Below are 27,531 nucleotides of genomic sequence, written 5' to 3' on the forward strand. Positions count from 1 at the left end.
TGAGAGACGCAGAGAGAGAGAGGCAGAGACACAGGCAGAGGGAGAAGCAGGCTCCACATAGGGAGCCCCATGTGGGACTCAATCCCAGGCCTCCAGGACTATGCCCTGGGCTGAAGGCAGGCGGTAAACCTCCGAGCCACCTAGGGATCCCCCATAAAAATCTTTAAAAAAAAAAAGCAAAAACGCCTCCATTCTCATCCAGCAGTGGTCCACCAGCCACAGCCTGTTGTGTCCGTGTAACTAGCTCCAGGGCAGCCCCTTGATTTGCAATGATCCAAAGCTGAATGGGGGGATCCCTGGGTGGCGCAGCAGTTTGGCGCCTGCCTTAGGCCCAGGGCGTGATCCTAGAGACCCAGGATCGAATCCCACGTCGGGCATGGAGCCTGCTTCTTCCTCTGCCTGTGTCTCTGCCTCTCTCTCTCTCTGTGTGACTATCATAAGTAAGTAAGTAAGTAAATAAATAAATAAATAAATAAATAAAGCTGACTGGGACCCAGCAGGCAGCCTGCTTGCTTGTGTCAGCTGCTACTGCTGTTCACATTTCAGACCACTAGCAAGAGTGGGGAAGAAATGATTACCACGTGAGGCTTCCTCCATGACAGTGGGTTTAAGTTTGGGCTTTTGTCCTCTGATTTGCAACACTAATTTGACAATGGCTCATTTTTTTCATTTGTTTTTATTGAAGTTCAATTTGCCAAGATAAAGGATAAACCCAGTGTTCATCTCATCAAGTGCCCTCCTCAGTGCCTGTCACCCAGTTACTCCATCCCCCCCCACCTCCCCTTCCGCAACCCTTTGTTTATCAGTTAGGAGTCTCTCATGGATTGTCTCCCTCTCTAATTTTTCCCACTCAGTTCCCCTCCTTTCCCTTATAATCTCTTTCACTATTTCTTATATTCCACATATGAGTGAAACTATATGATGACTGTCCTCCGATTGACTTACTTCACTCAGCATAATACCCTCCAGTTCCATCCACATCGAAGCAAATGATGGGTATTTATATATAGACCACATCTTCTTTATCCATCATCTGTTGAAGGACATTGTGGCTCCTTCCACTGTTTGGCTATTGTGGACATTGCTGCTATGAACATTGGGGTGCAGGTGACCTGGTGTTTCACTACATCTGTAAGTGAAAATACCCAGTAATGCAATTGCTTTGGGGTAAATACCCAATAATGCAATTGCTGGGTCGTAGGGTAGTTCTATTTTTTAACTTCTTGAGGAAGCGCCACAGTTTTCCAGAGTGGCTGTACCAGTTCACATTCCCACCAACAGTTACACTGTTGGGTTCCCTTTCTCCCCATCCTCTCCAACACTTGTTGTTTCCCGTCTTGTTAATTTTCACCATTCTCACTGGTGTGAGGTGGTATCTTAATGTGGTTTTGATTGGTATTTCCCTGATGCCAAGTGATGTGGAACATTTTCTCATGTGCTTGTTGGGAAAATGGCTTATTTTAGAGATCACGTGGAGTCATGGAAGAACCACTGGATACTTTAAAATTGTTTAACTGATTGTGATGTTAAAAGTCCAGTGATCAATTCATTAAGTTGGCCTGACTCCCAGAGTTATTCAATCAATATTTTATTGAGTACCTATGATGTGCCTCCAAACTGAGAACCAAGTTTAAGGCCTCATCATAACACCAGTCTGCTCACTGTGTGATTATCAACATTTTCTTACTTTTTAAAAAAATATTTATTTATTTATTCATGAGAGACACACAGAGAGGGGCAGAAACATAGACAGAGGGAGAAGCAAGTTTCCTGTGGGGAGCCTGATGTGGGACTCAATCCCAGGACCCCAGCCAGGATCTGCCCTGAGCCAAAGGCAGATGCTCAACCACTGAGCCACCCAGGCATCCCACCAACATTTTCTTACTTAACACAACATCAAAATATCATACTTTTATTTTAAAATGGGCATCTTTTATCCAAATGCTGCAACTCATTGTGTTCATTTGCTCACTGTGGTTGGAGCCTTCATGTCTGCTCATCTATAAATCATTTACAGATTTTTCTCAAAGATTCATGACCCAGGCACTGAGGTCAAAACTCAGAGCCACACTTGTCATGCTGGGGTTTTTATTTAATTAATTAATTTAATTCTATCAAGGCCAATAGAAAATTCACTCAGACTTGGTTTTCTTCTTTTCTTTTACCATGTAATCAGACTGGGTTGTCAAGAAACATCCATCCGCTGTATTACCTGTGTTCAGGAAGGGGAAGATAATGCTTAATATAGAATCTGACTTTTTAGTCTAGGAAACTCCCCTTCTGGTGGCAGGTACCCATTTGCAAGTGAAATTAGAAAACACATGCACAAAAAGAGTAGAACTAATTGGTAGAGAAAGGCAAAGCAGACCCCTCTATATGCATGGTCTATTTTTTTTTTATTTTATTTATTTAAGAGAGAGAGAGAAGGAGCAGGGGCAGAGGGAGAAGCAGACTCCACGCTGAGCAAGGAGATGTGGCATTTGATCCCAGGACCCCAGGACCCTAGGATCATGACCTGAGCTGAAGGCAGATACTTAATCAATTGAGCCACCCAGGAGCCCCTGCATGGTCTTTTCTAAAAGTGTTGGCACATCACCTTATAGTCCCAGACAAACCATCCCGTCCCTGCAAAGGGAACAGCAGAGCCAGGAAACACATGAAGAGATGCTCAACATCACTCATCGTCAGGGAAACAGAAATCAAAATGACAGGGAGATGTCACATCACACCAGTCAGAATGGCTCTCATCAAAAAGATAAGAGAGAACAAGTGTTGGCGAGGATGTGGGGAAAAGAGAACCCTTGCGCACTGTTGGTGGGATTGTAAATTGACATAGCCACTATGGAAAATAGTATGAAGTTTCCTCAAAAAATTAAAAAAATAGAACTACCATACAACCCAGTAATTCCCTTCTGGATATTTCCCCAAAGAAGACGAAGCACTAATTTGAAAAGATTTAGGTACCCCCATGTTTATTGCAGCATTATTTATGGTACTCAAGATATGGAAATAACCTAAGTGTCCATCGATAGATGAACAGATGAGAAGATCCGATGCACATACACACATACACATATACACACAAACACTCAGCCAGCAACAAAATGAGATCTTGCCATTCACAACAATCTGGATGGACCTAGAGGTATTCTATTAAGTGAAACAAGTCAGAAAACAACAAATATCATTTGATTTTGCTTATGTATAAAATCCAAAACAACAACAACAAAGCAGATGAACCAACAAAACGGAAGTGGACTCCCAAGTACATGGAGCTAGTGGCTGCCAGAGGGGACGGGGGCGGGGGGCAGGGTGAGATAGCAAAGGACATGAGAGGCACAAACTTCCAGGTAGAAAATGAATACATCACAGGGATGAAAACTATAGGAAAATAAAGGAGGGGGGGAATCAGCAGAAAAACCCCCAAACCTGAAGCAGATGAAATCCGTTTGCACCTTTTCTGTGTGTCTGTCTCCCTCAGTGAATCTAGCGCTCCTCAGCAGCACACAGCCAGTGGGGTCGGGGAGACAGAACACCACACCGGAGATTAAACCCAGTTGCATAAAAGTTGCCAGCTGGGTGCCTTGGGCAGGTCATCATTACTTCTCTGGTTCTCATATTCCCCTTCTGTCCCTATTCTATTCTATTCTATTCTATTCTATTCTATTCTATTCTATTCTATTCTAATACTTGCCTTGTCCATCTCCACAAGGTTCATGAGACCCAAATAAAAAAACAAAGGGAGGGGGGCAGCCCGGGTGGCCCAGCAGTTTAGCGCCACCTTCAGCCCAGGGCCTGATCCTGGAGACCCAGGGTAGAGTCCCACGTCGGGCTCCCTGCATGGAGCCTGCTTCTCCCTCTGCCTGTGTCTCTGCCTCTCTCTCTCTCTGTCTCTCATGAATAAATAAACAAAATCTTAAAAAAAAAAAATGGGGAACTGCTTTGTGTGCAATGACGAAATGCAGGCTGGAAAAACGTAGTGTGTTATCACTGTTAGTCTTAATCCTGCCACTGACAGTGGGAAAGTTACTAAGGTCTCTAAGCTTCCATATCTGTAAAGCAGGGAAAATAAGACCTACCTCAGATGATTACAATAGGGATTAAATAAGATAGTTAACATAAAGCAGACTCTTGGCTTTCCCAAGCCCAGTAGAAGGCTTCTCCTCCTAAATAAGATAAGGACTTGCTAGGGGAAAGCTCTGCACCCTTTCACCCTCCCCTCCCCTCCTTCTTCCTGCCTAGAACATAAGTGTGAGGCCTGGAGGTACAGCAGCTGTCTTGCAACCATGAGACAAGAGGCTTGAGAATGAAGGTCTCTGCTAAGGACAGAAGAACAGAAAAGTAGAAAGAAACTAAGTTCCTGATGATCATTGATACTAGCCTCAGAACATCTCCCCTGGACTTTTTGCTACATAGGAAAAAAAAATAGTTTTTTTTTATCGGCCTCAACCTATAAAGTAGGTTTATATCCATGTGCATTCCAAATAGATATACTGTCTTAATTTTTTTAATGTTTTTTATTTATTTCAGAGAGAGAGAGAGAGAGCACTCAAGCAGGGCCTAGGGGCAGGGAGAGGTGAAGGGGAAGAGATTGGGGAGCAGACTCCTCACTGAGTATGGAGCCTGATGCGGGGCTGGGTCCTACGACCCTGAATTCATGACCTGAGCCAAAATCAAGAGTCTGACACTTAACCGATGGAGCCACCCAGGTGCTCCTAAACTGTCTTAATTTACATTAAGTTTGGTCCCTACAGAGCACAACTATGGGAGAGGGCCTTGGCATATGGCTTTTACTGTGTTGAACGAGACAGCTGAAGCAAATAAAGTTTGCAATTAAAGTTTGAGGATTGGATGAAAAATGTTAATCACAAAAACTCTGAGAAAGTTGAGAATCCTCATACATTCACAAGTGATACAAATTGCAGTGTTCTTGTTAAAGAACAGTTAAAAAGTTCCTCTGGCAAATACTTTTTTTTTTCAAAGATTTTATTTATTTATTCATAAGAGACACACAGAGAGAGAAGCAGAGACACAGGCAAAGGGAGAAGCAGGCTCCATGCAGGGTGTCCAATGCAGGACTTGATCCCGGGACTCCAGGATCATGCTCTGGGCCGAAGGCAGGCACTAAACCGCTGAGCATTATTTGGTGTCCCTGGTAAATACTTTTCTTAATAGTAAATAAATATAACATAAGAAGTGCAAGACTAGCCCCATAAAAATTGTAAAACATTATACACAAGGAAGTAGACTAGTGGCTCCCAGGCTGGGGCTTGAGGCGGGTGGGGAGTTAATGCTAAGGGGTGGGCACTTCTGGGGGCGATGAAAATGTTCTGGGAAGATGGTGGTGATGGCCATACAACCTTGTGAATATAACAACCATCACTGAACTGTACTTTAAAAAAAAAGTGAGTTTTGTGGAATGTGAATGATATCTTGTAACAAAGAGTAAAAGAAGAGGAAAAACACAGGGGCCCCTGGGTGGCTCAGGGGTTGAATGTCTGCCTTTGGCTCAGATCGTGATCCCAGGGGTCCTGGGATTGAGTCCCGCATTGGGCTCCCCACAGGAGGCCTGCTTCTCCCTCTGCCTATGTCTCTGACTCTCTCTCTGTGTCTCTCCTGAATAAATAAATAAAATCCTAAAAAAAAAAAAAAAAAGAGGAAAAACATAAAATAAACAAGAGTAAAGGAGACTGACTACTCAGAGCCCCTTCAGACTTTCATCTGAGTTCAATCAATTGACCTTTAGCCCAAAGACACATCCATGGAAGTTTCCATCAGGGATAAACTGAAATTTTTGCTCATATTGCCTCCTCTCTGGCAACGTTCCAAGCATCTTCCATCTTCCCCCCAGTGGTTATGGTTACATAGCTCATAAAGCAATGAAAACAAAAAGAAGAAGAAAAACCCCGCCATTTGCGCCCACCTAGCTTGCAGTAACCAACACGGAGAAAACAGTCCAGGTCCTTTCACTGATTTGCAGTGTTGGTCCTCTCCGACTCAGTATCCATGATTTCCAGGATGGCAAATACTAACATTGTGGTCTCACCAGAGTATCGTGGTCTGTTACTTCTACTTATAATTGAAAGAAGTACAAAATATCCATTAGGAACTGATTTAAAAAGAGATGTCATTTTTCCCATCCAAAAACCCCCCTAAAGATGAATACATAGAGGGCACCTGGGTGGCTCAGTCAGTTAAGTGTCCAATTCTGGATCTCAGTTTAGGTCTTGATCTCAGTGTCCTGAGTTGAACCCTGTGTTGGGCACTGTGCTGGGTATGGAACCTATTTAAAAAAAAAAAAGAAAAAAAAGATGGATGGATACAGACCCTTTGGGCAGTTCCTGGCATACAGTAAGTGCTCAATAAACGTCAGCTACTATGGCTATTGGCAGATGCCAGTAGGCATGTTGAGGGTTCAGAAGCCTCCCGCTACTGTTCCTGGTTGACCTCTCTAGCTTCTCCCAAGGTCCCGGTCCCAGCTGAGCCCCCATCCAGCCTCCACGGTTGGGACACGGTGAGGCAGGGTTCTGTGAACTGGCTCAAGACGAGTGATCAGTGGCTCGTCGGCCTCAGCGTGTCCCCTCCTGCCCTTCCCTCTGCTCTCTGTTCTCAGACACATCATTTCTTGGGGCTCCATCACACCTATGCCGCCCATCCCGGCGCCACGTGGGTGTGCCAATGCGTCACCTTCCATCCATGCAAACGATCCTGTTGCCTCCCGAACTGTTTCTCCGGGAAGAGGGATGGGCGCCCACGGAGACAGTGTGGTCTCCGTGGCGCTAAAGCGGCCCACCCCCGGGACTGGTCTGACCTGCACCCCAACACCCCTGCCAAGGACGAGCCAGCCTTGGGCTCCCGCAGCCTCAGCACCCGCCCTGGAGACACCCTCACCCTCCACCCCCACCCAGCTATCCTCCGACACAGAGGCTGGGCGTGGGGGACCCAGGGCACCGGACACACCCAGGATGTCCTCTCCGCTCCCCAGACCCCAAACACCCTGAAAAACAGAGGAGTGAAACCTGTAAATAATCAGAACTTGTTTCCAGGACTTCAGAGTTCTCCCACCGCACCCCACCGATTGTGTGTGTGTGTGTGTGTGTGTCTGCACGCGTGCGCATGTGAGTGTGCGTGCGTGTGCTGAGTGTGCGCGCGCGTGTGCTGAGTGTGCGTGCGCGCATGCGTGTACGTGTGAGTGCACACGCGTGTGTGCGCGCGTATGAGTGTGTGCGTGTGTGTGTGAGTGTGGGTGTGTGTATGGACACGGAAGACACCGATCGATGGAGGCAGATACAGATAGAAAAGACACCTACGGATACGGTCTCTGAAACCCTCTGCGCACATTTCCTGCTTTTACTTTGTCAAGCTGGGAAGAGGTATTTTATTGATGCGCAAACCGAGACTTAATGGAGATTTTTTAAAAAGATTTTTGTTTATTTATTCATGAGAGACACAGGCAGAGGGAGAAGCAGGCTCCCTGCGGGGTGCCCGCGGTGGGACTCGATCCTGGGTCTCCAGGATCACGCCCTGAACCGAAGGCAGGTGCCAAACCGCCGAGCCCCCGGGGGATCCCCCAGAGATTCTTTTAAACTTAGCTATGCGGAGGGTGGCGGAGGGGGACCGGGTGAGGCTGGCGCCGGGCCTGAGCACCCCGACCCACCCTGATGCGTTCTTGCAGCTCATTTTCGCCAGGCGCCAGGCACCGAGAGCCCCCGCCTTCCTGGCCCCCCCTGCCCCCCTGCGCACCTGCGCCCCCCCCCCTCCGGGAGACCCTCTTACCCCGCGGCCCGGCTCCCGCTCTGCCTCCCCGGGCCCCTGAAGGCCCAGGGGTTGCCCGATTCCCCGGAGTCCTCCCTGCAGGAGCAAAGCCTTGCCGCTCACGGAGTCGGGGTGGGGGGGCTTTTCACCTTCGCCCTCAGAATGCAGCTCGGGAAGGAGTGAGTGTGGGATCTAATCTGTGAATCCTCGGGCCTGGCTCAGGAGCTCGGCCGGAGCCAGCGCCGAGGGTGAGGGCTGCATAACTGAGCAAATAGGGTGATGTCTTTCTACATCTTGCGAGTCTGATCCACAGTGTCACGTTGGAATTATCACTGATTATGCCACAGTTTTAAAAAGTAGGACGCTGTCTGGATCACATGCACATACTTTTTATCGTGGTAAGGTACACATAGCATAAAATTAACCATCTTAACCGTCCTTAAGTATGAATTCTATGGCATGAATCATATTCACAAGCATATTGTGCAACCGTCACCACCATCCACCTGCAGGACTCTGCCCCCATTAAACACCAACTCCCCATGTCCCGTCCCCGAGCCCCTGGCAGCCACCATCCTACATTCTGCCCCCAAGAATCTGACTGTTCTAGGGACCTCGTGTAAGTGAAATCACTCAATATCTGTCTTTCTGTGTCTGACTTATTTCACTTAGCAGAATGTCTTCAAGGTTCGTCCACATGGTAGCACGTATCAGAATCACACAATTTTTAAATTTTCTTAAAGTTCGTTTGTTTTTTTAGTAATCTCTACACCCAGCATGGGGCTCAAACTCATGATTCCGAATCACATAATTTTTAGTACACATTCACTGGGCCATCAAAAAAAAATGTCGATGACCTCCTGTCGTAAGCAGGGCCAGAACTCAGTGTTCTAACTTAAAAAAAAAAAAAAAAAAGTTAAATGACAGAGTCTCTGCTCCAGTGTGTCAGACAGTTAATTTCATTTTTAAAGGGTCCAATGTGGGGCACCCAGGTGGCTCAGTGGTTGAGCATCTGCCTTCGGCTCAGGTCATGATCCTGGGGTCCTGGGATCCAGTCCCACATCAGGTGCCCCGCAGGTAGCCTGCTTCTCCCTCTGCCTGTCTCTGCCTCTCTGTGTGTGTCTCTCATGAATAAATAAATAAAAGCTTTTTTAAAACAAAGCTAATTGGTGTTAGAACTGGCAAACTCAGGCTTTTCTTTCACCGGTGACGCCTCTCATCCTATGACAGAGAGTGATGCATTCCTCATCTCCAGCCCCCACACTGCTCCTCCACTGAAGACCCCCACAGACATCTCGGGAAATACCTCAGCGGTGGGACCAGCCAAGAGCACAAGGACAGGTGTTATCCTCCACCCCATTGGAACCATAAAGGGGGTTGGAGGTCCCTCCAAAGAGGTCTATCTAGAAAGGACAAGACTTCTATGAGCCCTTAAATGAGAAAGGAGCAAATTCCTACAGCACAAACAGCTTAAGCACGGGTGGGGCTTCTCACTGAAACGAAGAACGCTCAGGCAGCTTTTCTAATTAATGATGGTTGAGTCATACAAAGAAAGAAAAGTTGGCTCCAAGCTGATTCTGAGAGAAGAGTGCCCTCTGTGAAGTGCCTGAGTAGGCGTCTCCTGCAGCCATATCCCCCACTCTCTCTTCCAACACTGATGCCACACCTTCTGGCACTTTCTTGTGGGTAGAAGCTGCAAAAAGAAGGAAGCCTTACCCAACGGGTTTGGGAGAGCTCGCTCTGGCCAACGAAATGACTGGTGGGGATGTTAGGGTGGGGGAGATATTTCCACATGGTGAAATGGATCGTGGCTGGTCTTGTACACCAGTCTCAGGATAATTTGAGAGGCAGTGGCAAGTTCCAGCCAAAAACACCTCTCCACATCGATGTCACTGCTCCTAAGAGTTCACCTTTAAAAATGTCTGTCTCAGAAAGCTATCGGCCTCATAAAAATCACAAATTCACTGTTATTCCAAATAAAATCCCTACATTGTTTTTCCATGGGACTTGATATAATTCATTCCATATTCATATGGAAGAGCACTGGCTAAAGAATATCTAAGAAAATTTGAAGAAGAACCAAGTGGGGAGATTTTACACTCCTGATTTTGGAAATTAATTCAACACAATAATGATTAAAACAGCATGGTTCTAATAGCAGAAAGGCAGACAGACCACAGACCAATGAACAGAACAGAGAACTCAAAAACCCACTCAAACATAGAAACTTGATAAATATCAGAAGTAGCTATACATAATGGGAGAAATGTGCACTGTTCAATAAATGCTGTTGGAGTTAAACAAAAAAGTCTTTCTTTGAGTTCCTTTCCTCGGGAGAAGTCTTCTTGGAAGGAGACCATTAATCAATTCCTGGTAAAGTGTTAGGCACAGAATCAAATGGATTTTGAGTGTTACATGATCCTGCCCAGTGCAGGAATCTCTGACAGTGTCTGCTTGTATATCCCAGGGATATGAAAATCATAATCAGGCAAGGAAGGCTGTCCCACAGCTGTACAGCTCCTGTAAAGTTCTTTATATTAAGCTAAAATATTTTTCCATAGCTTCTCCCTCCACATATGACACTGGGGATAAATGTCCTCCCTCAAGGCTGTCTAGCAAGTCATCTCCTGAGGACTCCAGTTCTCTCAGTCATGCTTGTGACAGGACATTCAATGCACATCCCCCCTCCAGGTTGCCTCTGATGGACCCATTCCAAATTATCAGTAAGACTTCTGCCTGTGTATGCTATTTGTGTGTATGCGTGCACGCACACACACATACACAACCTAGTAACAGAGGGAAAGGCAAAAGGCTCCAAACTGAGGTAACACAACAGACCCAAAGGGAGTCTCATATGTGTCAGTTGGGTGTTCCTGGATGCAAGAAGTAGTAGTTCCTACAAGTTAGTTTATGCAAGTGGGCAGGCAATATGTTAAGATATTTGTAAAAATAAATAAATATCAACAGCAACAGAGGAGCCTTAGCCATAGAGCCAGCCCCCAAGGGACCCCTGGAAAAAATAAATACCTGGGGATCCCTGGGTGGCGCAGAGGTTTAGTGCCTGCCTTTGGCTCAGGGTGCGATCCTGGAGACCCGGGATCGAATCCCACGTCGGGCTCCCGGTGCATGGAACCTGCTTCTCCCTCTGCCTGTGTCTCTGCCTCTCTCTCTCTCTCTCTCTCTCTGTGTGACTATCATAAATAAATAAACATTTAAAAAAAAAACCATTAAAAAAAATACCTGAACTTTGTGAGAAGATCAGGAATCCCACAAAGTTAGGCCTCCCAGGCAGTAAAACTGGAAGGCTACTGGATATTCAAGGCAGCTATGGAAAGCAGGCCATCTGGTAGACCCCCAGGCAGCAGGCATTCATAGCCCCTGCTCCAATGCTCTGCCATTAAAGTCATTCATTCAGTTCCCCTCTCACATGCTGCCTCTTCCCAACCATCTCTTCTTTTCTCCTCCTTTTCCCAGTGTGTGGTTGATTTTGCCACATTTCCCAGTTCACTAAGGCATGGTTCTCCAAGCTGGGCCCTTGTGGAGGCCACTGGCCACTGCCACTCAGGGAACGGCCTAAGGAGGCTCACCAGGAGCTGAGGGAACTGCAATTTGTCTCGCGAGGAGACAGTGAGCAGGACCAGCCTATGCCTGACCTTCATAGTACAGCCAGTGTTCTAAAGAGAGGCCTAAAAAGGTGTTCATCTCAGTTCATTGAGGGAATAAGAGAACACAGACTTGTTGGCTGTCATGTCCCCAGAGAATCAGTTTGATTCTGAAATCTAGATGGAGGGGACTCAGTAAGAACCACTGTATGACCAGCTGCTTCTGGTTAGTGATCATCTGGGGCTCTGAATAGGGCCTCAACCCCAAATCAGCCCCATTGTCTGTCTACCTACCACCCTTTCATCCCTCTTTGGCTTCCAGTTTCCTCTATTAATATAAAAATGCCACTTAGGAATAAATTTAACCAAAGACACACAAGACTTCTATGCTAAAGTCTACCAAACATTATCAAGAGAAATAAAAGAAGACCTAATTAAATGAAAAGATGTACCATGTTCATGGATTATAGGACTCAGTATTGTTAAGATGTCAGTTCCCTCTGGATTGATCTATAGATTCAAAGTAATCCCAATCAAAATTCCAGAAGGCTTTCTTTTTAGAAATTGCAAGCAGTCAATTAAATAGAAATTTAAGTAGTCAATTTAAGTAGAAATGAAAAGGCCTAGAACAGTCAAAATAATCTTAATAAAGAACAAAGTTGAAGGGCTTACAGTAGCTGATTCAGGATTTACTATAAACAATAATAATCAAGACAGTTTGGCATTTGCACTAGGGTACACAAATAGATCAATGGAACAGCAAACCAAAAATAGACCTACATATATGATCAATTGATTTTCAACAAAGGAACCAAGATAATGCAATGTGGAAAGACAAATATTTTCAACGTTTTTGGATAGATGTAGAAATAACTGCCTATTGAAAAGGAAAAAAAAGTGAACCATAACTCCATACATCATGCCAAAAACATAAGCTGAAATGGATCCTAGACCTAAATGAAATATGGCATCTTAAAAAAAAAAGGAAAAATATCTCCATGACCTTGAAGTAGGCAAAACACAAAAAGAACTAACCATAAAAAAAAAATTTACAACTAGGGGCATCTGGATGGCTCCATCATTTAAGTATCTGCCTTCAGCTTGGGTCATAGTCTCATGATCTTGGGATCCAGCCCGAAGTCGAACTCCCTGCTCAGTGGGAAATCTGCTTCTCCCTTTCCCTCTGCCCCTCCCAGCCCACTCATGTTCTCTCTCTCAAATAATCTTTTATTTTTTTATTTTTATTTTTTATTTATGATAGTCACACAGAGAGAGAGAGAGAGGCAGAGACACAGGCAGAGGGAGAAGCAGGTTCCATGCACCGGGAGCCCGACGTGGGATTCGATCCCGGGTCTCCAGGATCGTGCCCTGGGCCAAAGGCAGGCGCCAAACCGCTGCGCCACCCAGGGATCCCTCAAATAATCTTTTAAAAAGAAAAATTACAGCTGAAATTCATAAAAATTTAAGATTCTCAACACACCAACCCGAATGGCTAAATTAAACAGACTGACAACACCAAATGTTAGTGAGGATATAGAACAGCCAAAAATCTCATATATTGTTGATGGGAGTGTAAAATGGTAAAACCACTCTGGAAAAGATGTCTATCAGTTTCTTACAAAACTAAAAATAAAACCATAGACAGAGCAATTCCATTTCTAGGTATTTAAGAGAAAGGTAAACATATGTCCATGGGAAGACTTTTACGAGAATACCCATACTGGTTTTATCCATCATAGCCATAATTTGGAAACAGCCCAGGTGTCCATCTGTAAGAAACTGTGGTAAAGTCATTCTACTCAGGGGGAAAAAAAAAGGACACAAACTACTGTCATAACAGCATGAGCAAATCTCAAAAACATTATGCCTGGCAAAAGAAGGCTTAAGCAAATGAGTACCTAATATATGATTCAAATTATAGGAAGTTCCTGAACAGACACAATTCATCTATGCTGGAAAAAGATGCCACTGTGGCTGCCTCTGGGGGAGAGTGGGACTGGCTGGCAAGAGGCATAAAGGTTTTTCTGGGGTGATGGGAATGTTCCATATCTTTTTTTTTTTAATGACAGCTTTATTGAAATATATTGAAATATATTTCATATGCCATAAAGTTCACCTTTGTAATCAGTACAGTACAGTGGGTTTTAGTATATTCATAGAATTATACAACTATTGCCACTGTCTAGTTCCAGAAGAAACCAGATACCCACCAGCTCTGCCCCAAACCCCAGCCCAGCCCTAGAGAGGCCACTTCACAGCATTCTGCCAACCACCCATCTGCTTTCTGCCTCTATAAATTGGCCGATTCTGGATGTTGCACATAAATGGATTTGTATACTCCGAAGCCTTTTGTGTCTGGCTTCTTTCACTCGGCATCATGTTTTCAAAGTTTATCCAGGGGCCCCTGGGTGGCTCAGTTGGTTAAGTGTCCAACTCTTGATTTTGGCTCAGGTCATGACCTCAGGGTCGTGAGATGGAGCCCCACATCAAGCCCCTCTCAGGTTCCAGACTCAGTGGGGAGTCTGCTTCTCTCCCTCTGGCCCCCCCCATGTGCACTCGGGCTCGCTCTCTCTACATAAATCTTTAAAAAAATAGTTCATCTGTGTTGTAGCAGGGGTCCATGCTCCTTTCCTACTGCTGACTAATATGCTGTTGTATGGATAGACCACACTCTGTTTATCCACTCATTTATCTTTTTAGTTGATGGACATTTGGGAAGGTGCTTAACTGGAAAAGGTACAAGGGAATGAGCTCTCCGGGGTAATTAACATAGCAGTTACATGAGTGTATGGACCGGTCAAAACTTATTGAACTGTGTACTTAATTGTGCACTTTATTTTAGTGAATAAACTATAATTAAGGGGCACCTGGATGGTACAGTCAGTTAAGCATCTGACTCTTGGTTTTGGCTCAGCTCATGATCTCAGGGTTGTGAGATCCAGCCTCGTGTGGGGTTCCATGCTCAGCAGATGGCTTGGGACTATCTCTCCTTCTGCCTCTGTCCCTGCCCCCTGAGCCCACTCGCTCTCTCTCGTAAATAAATAAATAATTTTTTTTAATTTAATTTTTAAAAAGAGCCCCCAGAAAGAAAAGAATAAAGAGACAATACAGGAAGAAAGGAAGGAAGAAGGATGGAGGGAGGGAGGAAATGCAAGAGGGAGGGAGGGAGGGAGGGAGGAAGGGAGGGAGGGAGGGAGGGAGGGAGGGATGGGAAATCACCCAAAGCCCACAGCACCGGTTTCCCTGGGGAAATACAGGGAATTGTTCCCTGTAACAATTGCTCTCAGCAGGGATGGGGCTATGCCAGGATCACCCATGACCCTGTGGTAATCAGAGCGTACACCTTGTACACCTTGCAGGGCACATTCTGTCCTGCAGAGAAAACCTGCCTTGTGTAGCCAGCGTGCTGGAGGAGGCACTCAGCCAAGCTGCAGTGCATCTGCTTTGGGCTGGCCCATCCCCACACAGGCCCCTGAGTCTGAACCCACTCTTTTTTGAAGCCATCTGAGTCTGCTGCTTACGAAGCAACTCTGTAATACCAATTTGTCTTTATAGGGAGATGTTTATGCTGCAAGAGGGAGATGGAGCTGCTTAGCCGGGCAGTTCTAGCTCTTGATGTCAATCAACAAATTGATGTCAGGTTTGCCATTTAAATAAATATATATATGAAAGGGAGCCCGTGTCAAGAGGGAGGAAGGAAGAGACAGGGAAGGAGGCCTGAAGACTTGGCCATCACTTGCATCAGGACACCCTGGACAATGAACACTGTCTTCTTGTCAAAAGACATTTAGTATCCTGCAGGTTAAAAATGGTCACACAGTGACATTTTCATTTGGCTCAACCTTCTGATTTTCTGGTGGTTCCAAGACTGTGCAGGGCTGGAGACCTCTGTTCTTTTTTTTTTTTTTTTTTTTTTATTTATGATAGTCACAGAGAGAGAGAGAGAGAGAGAGAGAGAGAGGCAGAGACATAGGCAGAGGGAGAAGCAGGCTCCATGCACCGGGAGCCTGATGTGGGATTCGATCCTGGGTCTCCAGGATCGAGCCCTGGGCCAAAGGCAGGCACCAAACCACTGCGCCACGCAGGGATCCCTGGAGACCTCTGTTCTAATTGTGTTTGGGGATGGGGGAGAAGCAGGGTAGAAAAAAATAACTCAGAATATGGGACAGTAGATGCCAAGTACTGTACCAGTGCAAGCCACAGACCATGCACAGCGTAAAAGCTAAATGGCAGAGAAGCTGCTTCACACCATTCTGACAACACGTGCCATGTGCCAGGGCTCCGAGTGCCAGGATTAATCAGGTGTGGCCCCATGCCCAAGATGCTCCCCCATGCTCCAGGGGTGCAGACTAACTTACAAAGAATTGAAAGCATTGTGGTAGTCATTAAGTGGAGGGGTGTCTGAGTTCTGCCGACCCAGGGCTTCTGCCTGAGAGTGGGGGGAGCAGAGTGAAAGAGGGGAGATAGGCAAGGTCAAACTGGGAACATTCCAGGGAGAAGAAAGAAAGGTTCTTAGAGTATCGGCCTGGAAGTGGAAAGATGCACAGACCAGAGAAGTGCTCGTGGTCAAGCTCAGCAGCAGAAATCAAGGCTGAGGTGCATCCAGCTGGAGGGAGACAGGGCTTAGGGAAGACTTCCTGTAAGAGCCAGCACAAGCTCCTGAATGATGGGAAGAGAGACATGCAAATAGGAACACACACAGAAGCTGGGCCTCTGGGCGTCCTGCACAGGATAAGCTGAACAATGCCCCCCCAAAAGCTGTCTACATCCTAATCCCCAGAACCTGTGGATATGTCACCTGACACGGGGCAAAGGGACTCTGCTGGTGTGATTAGGTTAAGGATCTTGAGAAGGAGAGATTATCCTGCATGACTCAGTGGGCCAATAAAACCACAAGGGTCCGCATAATAGGGACACAGGAGGTTGGAGTGCATAATAAATGAGACCGTGTGAGTCAGAGGTTGAGGTGATATGACAAAGGGGCTGCAAGCCAAGGAACCCAGGCCCACTCCAGACTCTGAAAGGCAGGGAAATGGAAGCCTCCAGAAGGAACACAGACCTACAGACACCTTGGTTTTCGTCCACTGGGACTCATTTCAGACTTCTTACCCCAGAACTGCAGGTTGATATATTTGTGTTGTTTACAGCCACTGAGTGTGGGAATTTGTTTAAGCAGCAACAGGAAACTCACAGGCTGCAGAATCAGTGGAAATGTAACTACACACAGCCCCCCGTATATTGGCTCCCCCAGCCCCCGGTGGATACATTTCCCTCCGGAGACTTCATGCCATCAGAGTCGGGATGCATAAGCACGGTTAACAAATGTGGTTCTATTGGCTGCTGCTGCTTCCTTCATGCACTCACTTAGCAAGTGACAGGAACACAGCAAGGTCTGGGGTCCATACCGACACCCCTGCCCTCAGCAAGCTCAGAATCCAGCGGGGGGTACAGACGTGTCAACAGCTGGGCACCATACAAGATGGTAATGCTTCGATGGATGCAGGCAGAGGGGAACACGACAGCACAGAGGGGAGCCAACTGGGCTGGCTTCCCGATGACGGAATGGCCTAGCACAGCTGGTCTCAGCAGAGGTAGGACGGGGGCAGAAGGCAGGCAGATGGGACTGCATTTAGCAGAACGGAGGCAGCAGGAGATACGGCTCCTCTGGAGGAAACAGGCGAAGTGAGGGTGGCCAGAACACAGGCCAGAGGCCAGGATAGGAGGCTCCTGCTTACAGGGTGGAAACAACTGCTTCATGGCCACTTTCTCGGTCCTTTGTCGGCCAGAAAAAAAGGGCCAGGAGCTGCAGGAAGAATCATGGCAGAGATGGGCGAGGGTTCTAGGGACAGCCTCCCTGGTGCAAACACAACCTGGACCTCCAAGCTCCAAGAGACAGCACCCAAAAGCAACATTCCAGGTGGGGAAGACGACAGGGCTAAGCACCCCGACACTGTTCCTCCCGCACAACACCCCGTCCTGGGAATCACCACACTGCAATGCCATGGCCACTGCACGCAGACCCTGGGTGCACTGCCTCCCTGCTGCCCCTTGGCCAAGAGGCAACACAATATTCCCACTGCTTACCCTCATGAGCAAAATAAGGTGGAGGAGATTCTCGCCTGGGGAATAGGCCGGCTTCCTGACCAGGTTTGACCTGAGCCACTCCCAGATGGTTGGCATCACCAATAACGATGAAGAAGGGGCCAACTGGGATGTCATAGCTGCACACAAAGGAACAGGCGCTGCACATGGGGAGTGACCAGAGGATGTGTGGTCACAAGGGTGAGGAGATCTGGAGATGGAAGGAAGGCAAAGAAGAACAGAAGGGAGGAAGAGAGGGATGGGGGGGGCAGAGGTGGAGAGAAGCAGGAACTGGCATCTCCCCTCATACAAGGGATGCAGTTCAGACTTTCCAAGACAGAGAGGACCTTCTAGCACCTCGACCTCAGGGAACAAATCTGGGCCACAGCAGCACTCCAGGCCACAAGGAGACAGCCAGGCATCTAACCCACCAAGGCCACAGACCTCACGCATCATGCAAATCTGAGCAGGAGAGCGTGAGGAACTATATTAAATACCAAGGGGAAGATTGTGCAAATAATTTTTTTTCATTGTCACTACTTATGTGGGAAGACTCTGAAGTCTGAGAAGCGACATTTTATTCTCTCTAAGCAATCAGAGATAAATAAAAAGGAGCACTCCTGTACTTAGTAAATCTGTGTTGGTGTGGGCCCACCCTGGGCAGAACATGGCAGAGGGGGTGGGCAAAGCTACGGAGCTCCTTAGCACAGCTTCCATTCCAGATGGCACAGGCGTGCAGGCTGAGGGGGCTGCAGCAGAGGAAGGAGAAAGCAAACCAGGAGGGAGCCCGCTCCGCAGAAAGCCATGGGAGCAGCATGGGGAAGGATGAACATTTGTAGCTCAGGTATACAGAGGCGCCCTGAGGTCCACTCTGCTGGCTCCTCCTTTGCAGTGAAGGCTCCAGAACCAGAGGCTGTTGGCCGGGCCAGAGGAGCCATGGGGAGCTGGGGTGGAGCGGGCAGGAGAGCTAGGGGCCAGAGCTCTATTACTAATTGGCCATGCAGCCCGGGCTGGCCACTTCCTCTCTTGGATCTGGTATCTCATTTTGAAAAGGATGGTGGGTGGAGGGGTGACACTCTTTTTGGTAATGTCCAGGACCTCCAGAAGCATCATCGTTGGACCAGAGGGACTTGACAACCCTCTACCCCCAATTCTACCCAAATATGCTTCTGGCACTTCAAGCCTTCAGATATTTGCCATGTTTCCTCCAGCTGTTTTAGCTTAGCCCCTTATCTTTCTTACCAGGCCAGTAAGCATGCAAGCAGACCTCCAGATTTACCCAGGAGAGACGTGCTAAGCTGGAGTCACTCAGAGTGAAGCCTCGGGAAAGCTCTCCGTACACACATGCCATTCTGTGACTGAAGCCCAAAGGCCCCAACCCTGAGAAAGCACAAGATCTTGGGGAGGCTTCCTGGCTGGCTCGGGGCTGGCCTCATGCCACAGTGACATGTCCGGGGCTGTCTACCACTGCAGTTTCCCTCTCCCCCAACTCATGACACCCTTGACTCTTATGCCCCCCAAACCCTGCTTCACTCAGACTGATATGAGAAACAAGCCTGATAAAGGGTGTGCCTCTAGGCACCACAGACATGGGGTGTGTGTGTGACAGGTGTGGGGAGTGGGCAGGAGCACTTTTAGGGCACAGCTCAGGCAACTTCTCACCCTATTCCTGATGGGCTCCACCAACCATGACATTGTCCCTCCCGTGAGCCTCTGCAAATCTGGGATGAGGGCATGAGACCCGGAGACCCCCAGGCTGGCTGATTCTGCGCTAACTTTCCATTTCTGCCAAATACAGAGGTTTGCTTGTCCCTGCAGATGACAAAAGATGTCTCCTGGGTTAGAAGAACCTAAGACAGAATCAGACTTGAAGGAATAAAATTTGATTTGGGAAACCAGAGGGAGGCAGGGTGACTGAAATTCTGGGTAGGTATGTGGATCAGTGCAAGGGGGTGGCACTCCTGCTCGGCAGAGCTAATGAAACAGTAATATTCGCTGTTGCCACCGTTACTATTCTACTTCGACTTTCAAAAGGCAGCATTTTAAAGCAGCTTTGTTGAGAGATACTTCACATAGCATAAAATTTACCCATTTAAACCATAATTCAATGGTTTTTAGTATGCGTACAGAGTTGTGAAACCATCACAACTAAGTTTAGAACATCTCATTATCCCTGAAAAGAAAGCCCATTCCCATTACACTCGGCCCACGCTGCTCCTCCCCACCTCCCACCCTGGGCAACATTAATCTACATGGCACTCTGGCCCTTTACATACTTTTCCTACAATGAGGGTATGCAATGCATCTGCTGGCAGGGGTGTCTTAATCAAGATGTCACAACCCATAAACAAATGACCAACAAGCACAAGATGCTCAACACACTGATCATTAGAGAAATGCAAATAAAAACACCAATGAGATATCACCTCGCACCCATTCAGGATGACTGTTATCCAAAAAACAGAAACTAGTAGGTGTTGGCAAGGATGTGGAGAAACCGGAACCCTCACACACTAGTGGTGGGGATGTAACCTGGTGCAGCCACCCTGAAATACAGAATGGTGGGTCTCCACACCCCGAAAAATTAAAAATAGAATTATCATATAATTCAGAAACTTCACTTCTAGTTTTGGAGAGAGATTTACACACCCAAGTTCATATTGTTATTGCAGATGCAGAATTATGCTCCACAGCCACAAGAGGGAAGCAGTTCAAGGACCCAAAGGACTGATGAGCTGAAAAGCAAAGTGTGGTCTCTACACAAAACGGATGCTATTCTGCCTTAAAAAGGAAAATCCTAGCTCATGCCACATCACAAAGAAAACCTGAAGACATTGGCAGAGTTCTGGAGATGGATGGCTGCACAGCAATGTAGATGCACTTAATGCCATTGAACTGTACACTCGAAAATGGTGAAGATGGTAATTAAGGTTACTAATCATTTGACTTTGTGCTAATCAAATGAGATTATCCAGGTGGGCCTGACCTAATCACATAAGTCCTTTTTTTAATTTATTTTATTTTATTTTTTTTACATAAGTCCTTTAAAAGCAGCGTTTCCTAGGGAGCCTGGGTGGCTCAGTCAGTTAAGTGTCCAACTCTTGATTTTGGCTCAGGTCATGATCTCAGGGTGGTGAGATTGAGTCACATGTTAGGCTCTGCACTCAGTGGGGAGTCTGCATGAGATTCTCTCTCCCTCTCCCTCCCCCTGCTCACTCACTGTCTCTCTCTCTCGCTCTCAAATAGTCTTTTTTTTTAAAGGGGGGGCTACTCCCACTGATAACAGTAGAGAAAGTCAGAGACTCCAAGCATGGGAGAACATGAGGCCCCATCACTAAACTGAAGATGAAAAGACTGAGTGGCCTCCATGAGCCGAGAGCAACCTCCAGCTGGTGGCCAGCGCGTCCTGCCCAGACACATGACCAGCAGACGCAGGAGGTAATGAAGGGGTACTGTGTTGAGCTGCTAAGCTGGCTCATTTGCTAGGCAGCCATGGAAGACTGATTTGATCTCCTAATTGGAGCCAGAAAGGAAAAGAAGATGTCTTGGGGAGCAGATCTGAGTCTCAGTGATTGACTCTGTCTTCCTCACATATTTCCACCTCCTCCAGAAAGCTTACCCGCCCCTGAGAGCCTTTGAGAATCCTCACCTCTGCTTTCCTCTGCCAATAGTTACCTACCACGCCCTTGGCCCTGCGCACACGGGCCTGCCAGCCTCTACTGCTCCTCTACAGTCATCTTTTCTTCTCAAATCTGGTATAAGTGCGTCCAGCACAGAAGCCACAACTTTACCTTTTCCATATTCCCCAAAGTACTCAGTACAGGGCCAAGCACACAATAAATACTCACAAATATTTGTTGACTAAACCATCTCCTTTCAGATCCAGACCAGCAGGGCCAATGAAGGGATCCAAACCAATGTCGCTTTACCACCCCCTGCGATCAATAAAGCACCGGGATGGCGATACCCCATTTCTGAAGCCTGACCTTTCATTAACACTAGCCAGTCATATTTCCAAGCACGCATCATGCTACCATCTTACCAAAGCTTTCTTTTTTCCTTTAATGTTTCTCTACAACTGGAATTTGCAAACAAAAGAAGTGAGAATACGATGACTCGAGCTCCCACAAAACACCCTATATGTTCACAACAGCCTTCCCCTGAATGCCTGCCATGTCTGGGAACCAAGCTGAGACCCCAGAGACAGAGAACTAAATCACAGTAACCCCAACTCTTGAGCTATGGTCCAAGTGGCCCCTGAGCACAGAGGTCACGGCAGAGTCTCTGACACTTTAGAAACCAGATTGCATTTCTTCAGGTAGGACCACAATCAGGTCCTCTATAGGTGGGCAGTGGGTGGGGTTCCTTCTGCATTCAACCCTGCCCCCATGACTCTGGGGCCACCTTCTGTGCCCCACCCTGGACTCCAATAACATGCATATGATGTCACTCTCTAGATGTGGAACGGTCTTGGCAAATTTCATCCAGAGCCCTCAAGCACAGATTAAAAAGTAAATCCACAGCATTTGGACAGACCTTTACAGTTTACAAGGCACTGTCATATTCACAATCTCAGCTGATTCTCCCCCAAGCCCTAGGAGGTGGGAGGAGTATATTATTATGTTCTTTTTACACATGAGGATACCGAGGCATAGAGAATTGAAGTGACTTACTCAGAGTACCTGGTTTGGACGGCAAAAAAACACATGCTTCCACGTTGGATATAGTCTTTGGGCCTAAAGGGGAACTTGGTGAAGACAGGCTAGGCTCCTCCCAGCTGGCCTCAGCAGCGGGTAACTTGAAAGTTTCTTTACAGAAAGAATGAAGGAGTGGTAGGGAATCAGGAATAAGACGAAAACACAATGATGCCTCATATTCTAGTAACATGTTACCCTTTTCAAAGAACTCACATATTTCTTATCTCATTTGGTTCACAGAACAATCCCAGAAGGTCAATAAAGCAAGTGTATTGTCACCAAAAATGGAATCAGAACTAGTCCCCCATCCTGATTCCAAGTCTGAGGGAGGGCATTCTTGCCACTCACACCCTCTTTTCGTCCCTTTGGTCCTAAAAGGTCAAGACCAAGAGACCACTGGATACTACTCTTGTGTGACCACTCAAGTCCAGCTTACAGTGATCTTTCATTTCACCGTGTGTCCCCTATCAGAAACTGTCCCCAGAATACCAGAAAGGGAGACAGAACATGAGAGACTCCTAACTCTGGGGAACGAAATAGGGGTGGGAGAAGGGGGGGTGGGCAGAGGGTGGGGGTGACTGGGTGACGGGCACTGAGGGGGGCACTTGATGGGATGAGCACTGGGTGTTATTCTATATGTTGGCGAATTGAACACCAATAAAAAATAAATTTACAAAAAGAAAAAAAAAAAAGAAAGAAACTATCCCCAGAAAACAGGTACCTCCTCCTTCTAGTTTTAGGATTGTTTTTACAGACTGATTTTATATAACCCATATACCAGGGAGAATGGAATCCACTAAACTATTGCTCACCCACTTAACGGACATTTTCGGAGCAGGGTACCACTGTAGGCTGCTCACTAGGAGTTTGAGAAATACATCAGGCATATTCTTTGTTTATAAGAAGCTCAATATCTAGTGGAACTGGCGAAAATACAAACGCATACATGACAAGGTTCACAACGTTCACAGATACATGACAAGATGGAATCAATGTCACAACAGAGTTATAATAAAGGACTGTGGAAGATCAGCACCATGCTGGCTGGTGGAAGGGAAGAGTCTTCATGAAAAATAAAGGTGTTTAAGTTGCACCTTGAAGGATGAATGGAGAATCCTGATGAGCAGAAAGATGCAGACTGCCGAAATAGCGTGAACATTTGGGAAATAGGGGCACAGCTCCTTGTGAGGGCAGCATGGAGTCCACCTTGTGCCCCAAATTCATACTGTGGCTGGCGGGGATGCAGCATAGACCGCCAGCTAGATCTAGGCTAAATCCTGCCCCTGGACCACCTGCCTCCTCCTTGCCCTCTTGACTACTCCTCTTTTCTGCTTTCTAGTTGGTTCTCACATGCATCTAGCTTTCCCAACTAGACTAAAATGCTCGTTTTCTGAGGACACAGTGGGGGGTGTCTATATATCCCATCCCAGCCAGTACAAGGTGGGGACACTGTGGGCCCAACAACCTGTTTGTTGACTGGTTGCTGAAGTCTACTGGCCCAAGAATCATGAGATGACAGTTGTACAAACAAGTAGAGCAAGCAGAGGCAGTGCTTGTAACCCTAGCCTGGGATTACAGGGAAGGGATTAGGACAAGACACATACTTCTGGTTTTTGGATTATATTTTATAGAACTGATCTAAACTTAAATCAAGGGGCTCAGACTTGCTGGGTCACTCTGTGGGACTGCCCTGTAGTTCACCTTCCGTTCTGAGACCAACATCCCAAGGTCCCTTTAACCCATTTTTCTAGTTTCTGCTTGTCCACATCTCCCCATGAGACATAGTGTCTCATGCCTCCTGTTGGAAAGAGTTATGGAAAGGATGGCACAGTTGACATTTCCAATCTGGGGGCTGGAGGACGATGACAGAGGAGAGAGCCAAGTCAGGGCCAGGGTGGGAGTGGGGAGGACCCCAGGGTACAGCTTCCTACCAGCTGGTCTCCAAGGGGCTGAGGTCTCGCCTAAAGTGCTGGGTGGACAGAACTGTCAAACAGGGAAATTAGATGGGGTCAACACCCAAACAGGTCACAGCACCCCTAGAACAGAGCACGAGCAATCAAGGTAATCAACCAGGAGAATGGAGGGGGGGGATGGTTGATAAGAACCAAAGACCCAGGTGGGTTCAGAGGCACCAACCCACTTTTCTAACCCCACAGGTGAGGTCCTCAAATGTCCTTTCCTGTGACAGTCTAACCCTGCTCTACCCAGCATCTCTCCACACCTTTGACCTTGTAATTCGTCCTCCATGTTGCTGCCACTGTGATCTCTCCACAACATGGATCAGTTCAACGTCTCCCCTCCACCTTCAGAAGGTCCCATATCCAAGTGACCCATGAAGGCTCTTTGCTGCTGGACCCAGACAGGCCTTTGATTCTAATCTCCTGTCGACGTCACCCTGATGTCATCCCCACTCTGCCCCTGCCCCCGAACGATATACTGCACAACACTCTACAAAGATGCAGGATCTACTCTGGGAGGATCCCCATTTCAAGGCCCAGCGCAAATATCTCCTGTGCTCGCCCATCCCCCGGGGAAAGATGAGTTAGTTTCTCTTCCATTCTCCCCAGACAGCTCCGTACAGCCTTTGTCACCCTGCCTTGCACTGATTTAGAGACCGAGACCACCAGGGGTAGGGGTAGGTTTTGCCTTCTCATGGTCCCGCTTGTCCCTATTCACTCAGCAGCAGTAGGTGGTCAAAAACAGGTTGACTTAAAGAACAAACCTCTTTCCTTTAGAACTGCATGTTTTTTGGGATCCCTGGGTGGCGCAGCGGTTTGGCGCCTGCCTTTGGCCCAGGGCATGATCCTGGAGACCCGGGATCGAATCCCACGTCGGGCTCCCGGTGCATGGAGCCTGCTTCTCCCTCTGCCTGTGTCTCTGCCTCTCTCTCTCGCTCTCTCTGTGACTATCATAAATAAATAAAAATTAAAAAAAAAAAAAAAGAACTGCATGTTTTTGAGCTCTGGGCGGGGCCCAGGTACTACGGAGGTTGTGTGATGCCCAGATCGCAGCACCGCTTTCCAGGCTGCTGCTTCTACCTGTCTTCTGTGACCCTGCAACTGGATGGCTCCGCACTCATCTGGACTTAGAGATGCTGGGACCATGACAGGCATTTGCACCAGCAGGAACCCAGGCTGGTAACTGCCAAGAGAGCCTTGGGTGCCTCTCCTAGGGAAGACAGGGAAGAGATCTGATTCCCAAGGGCTCTGAACCGAGCTGTAGGCGGCGACAGAGCAGGTGAGTCATGCCGGGCCACACCCGTCCTCCCCTGAAAGGCCCTAGGGTCTGTCTGTCTTGGGTCATATGGGAAATGGGTGCTCTGAGCCGACTTGGGTCCCAGGGGAGTAACAGGCACACGAAGGATCTTCAGGGAGATGCACCATCTAATCCTATATGTGTTTGCTCCTCATTCATTCATCCATCCATCCATCCATCCATCCATCCACCACACAAACATCCACAGAGGAACTACTACACACAAGACAAGATCTCGGAGAGACACGTGGCAGCTTAGCTATTCACATCTCCATTCCTCGGGTTGTTTTGCTAGTCAGTCTCCTTATCTATCAGATGGAGAAAATGGGGTTTGGACATAACACAGAGTAACCTTACTAACCACCCACTATCCAACCTTACCAACAGAGTAAGTGCTCAAGACCTGTAAACTCTGCATAAGCCAGTAGAAGTAAGGTTGCAGGTTATGCTGGATTATCTTTCATTTGCTCCTCCAGGTACTTTCTGCATCCTTTTCTACCTGTTCTGTGGCCCTAGAATTTACCTGTATGGGCTCAAGACTCCCTTGCCCTCTGACTTCCTATTGGGTTTGGTCCATGAGAAACCTTGACAAATGAGAGTTTTATTCCTCCAACCTCCCTCCTGAGCCCCTTGACCTGAAGTCCCAGCTCTAGCAAGATGACCCTCTATAGAGGCTCTCTGCCTCCAGGTGTTAAGACCCCACTGTTACTAGTTCCAGAACATTTCACTATCAAGAGTTGTTTCCCCACACCCTGCCTCAAATTACCCATTTGAAACGTGCCATCTGTTTTGTGCTGACCCCTAACATACATGGAGTAGGGGAATGAGAACCGGCCTGGGAATCAGGAGACCTGCGTCCTATCTCTGCCACCAGCTGATTCTGTGACCCTGAATGCTCTTTCCTTTATGAAGTATCAGCTTCTTCATCTGCAAAAAGAACAGATGGGACCGCATGGCTCTCTGGTACTACAATTCCCTGCCACTACTTGGTGTTCTGTGAAGTTAAACCCAGAAAAGGGATGCATATAAGGAAAAAGAAAGACTTCCCAGTGCAGAGGGCAGGTTAGCCAGGTAAGCCCCACCCCAGGAGGCACCTAACTCCTTTCTAAGGACTTCCCTTTTCCTCCCAGATTCCCTGGGGACCAGATGCCCAAATGATCTCCACCCCAAAGAAACAGCCAAGAAAACCTAGGAAATTACAAAGCAACCAACTGACCAGCCCTGCTTTAGCCACAGAGGCCCCTTCCCAGGGTATGCCCAAGGGGGACCAAGCAGAGAAGCAGGTACACATGGCCACTGCATTCTCCACAGGGCTGCAAAGGGAAATGATGGCCTTTCACAACGGGTATCTAGGGCCGAGGGAGCCACCCAAACCAGCATCCTGTCAGGAAATCCTGAATTGAGGGGCGCCTGGGTGGCTCTGTGGTGACCCCGGGGTCCTGGGATCGAGCCCTGCACCGGGCTCCCTGCAGGGGGCCTGCTTATCCCTCTGCCTGTGTCTCTGCCTCTCTCTGTGTGTCTCTCGTGAATGGATAAATAAAATCTTTAAAAAAAAAAAAGAAAAGAACTTGACATCCGTGTCTCTGGACACGTTTCAAACAGAGGCTAAGGACCATCTGATGGGATATTACAGAAACTCTGGAGTCCGCTTGAGCTCCTCCATGTGGCTCCGGGAAGCCCAGGGGCCGAGAGCCACCCCACTGAGAAGGCGGCCCTACCCCACCCCACCCGGCCCCCGCCCCAAGCACCGCCAAGTCCGAGGCCCCGAGCGCCTCCCCTCACCCAGAGGCAGCCGGGGCGCCCCGGGAGGGCTGGGTTTCCAATCCTCCAGGACAGGAGGCCGGGGCAGCTTGGTACCAAGTTCTCGGAGCTCCTGGCGGGGTGAGGGAGGTGAGGCGATCTCTAAAAATCTCAGTCCCTGGACTGGCCGCAGGTGCAAGCCGCAGCCTAATTACGGCCGGCACCGAGGTCCCTGAGGCCCTCGCGTCCCCCAGGCGCCTCCGGAAACCAGTGGCCTCTCCCCACAACTCCCAGCCAGTTCAAAGTCCTTCCCGGCCCCAAATCCAAACTTCCCGGACGCTCCGAGCGGGGCGGGGGCCCGGGGCGGGCGCGGGCGCGACCCCGACCCCCGCGCTGAGGCA

General features: G+C 47.9%; 1 long non-coding RNA gene across 4 annotated transcripts; it reads right to left on the reverse strand.

Moving 5' to 3' along the window:
• Positions 1-815: 815 nt before the first annotated feature.
• Positions 816-27,531, reverse strand: LOC140638367 (uncharacterized). 4 transcript variants are annotated; one of them, XR_012035443.1, is made up of 5 exons: positions 27,173-27,531; positions 26,157-26,317; positions 6,178-6,283; positions 5,924-6,069; positions 816-1,129 (listed from the first exon to the last, which is right to left on the reverse strand). It is a non-coding gene; the product is annotated as an uncharacterized lncRNA (long non-coding RNA). The 4 variants fall into 4 exon arrangements; XR_012035442.1 differs by lacking the exon at positions 816-1,129 and adding an exon at positions 1,744-2,212; XR_012035441.1 differs by lacking the exon at positions 816-1,129 and having other exon boundaries at positions 2,225-6,069; positions 26,201-26,317.

Source organism: Canis lupus, chromosome 8 (genome assembly GCF_048164855.1).
Source record: "Canis lupus baileyi chromosome 8, mCanLup2.hap1, whole genome shotgun sequence".
Lineage (NCBI taxonomy): Eukaryota > Metazoa > Chordata > Mammalia > Carnivora > Canidae > Canis > Canis lupus.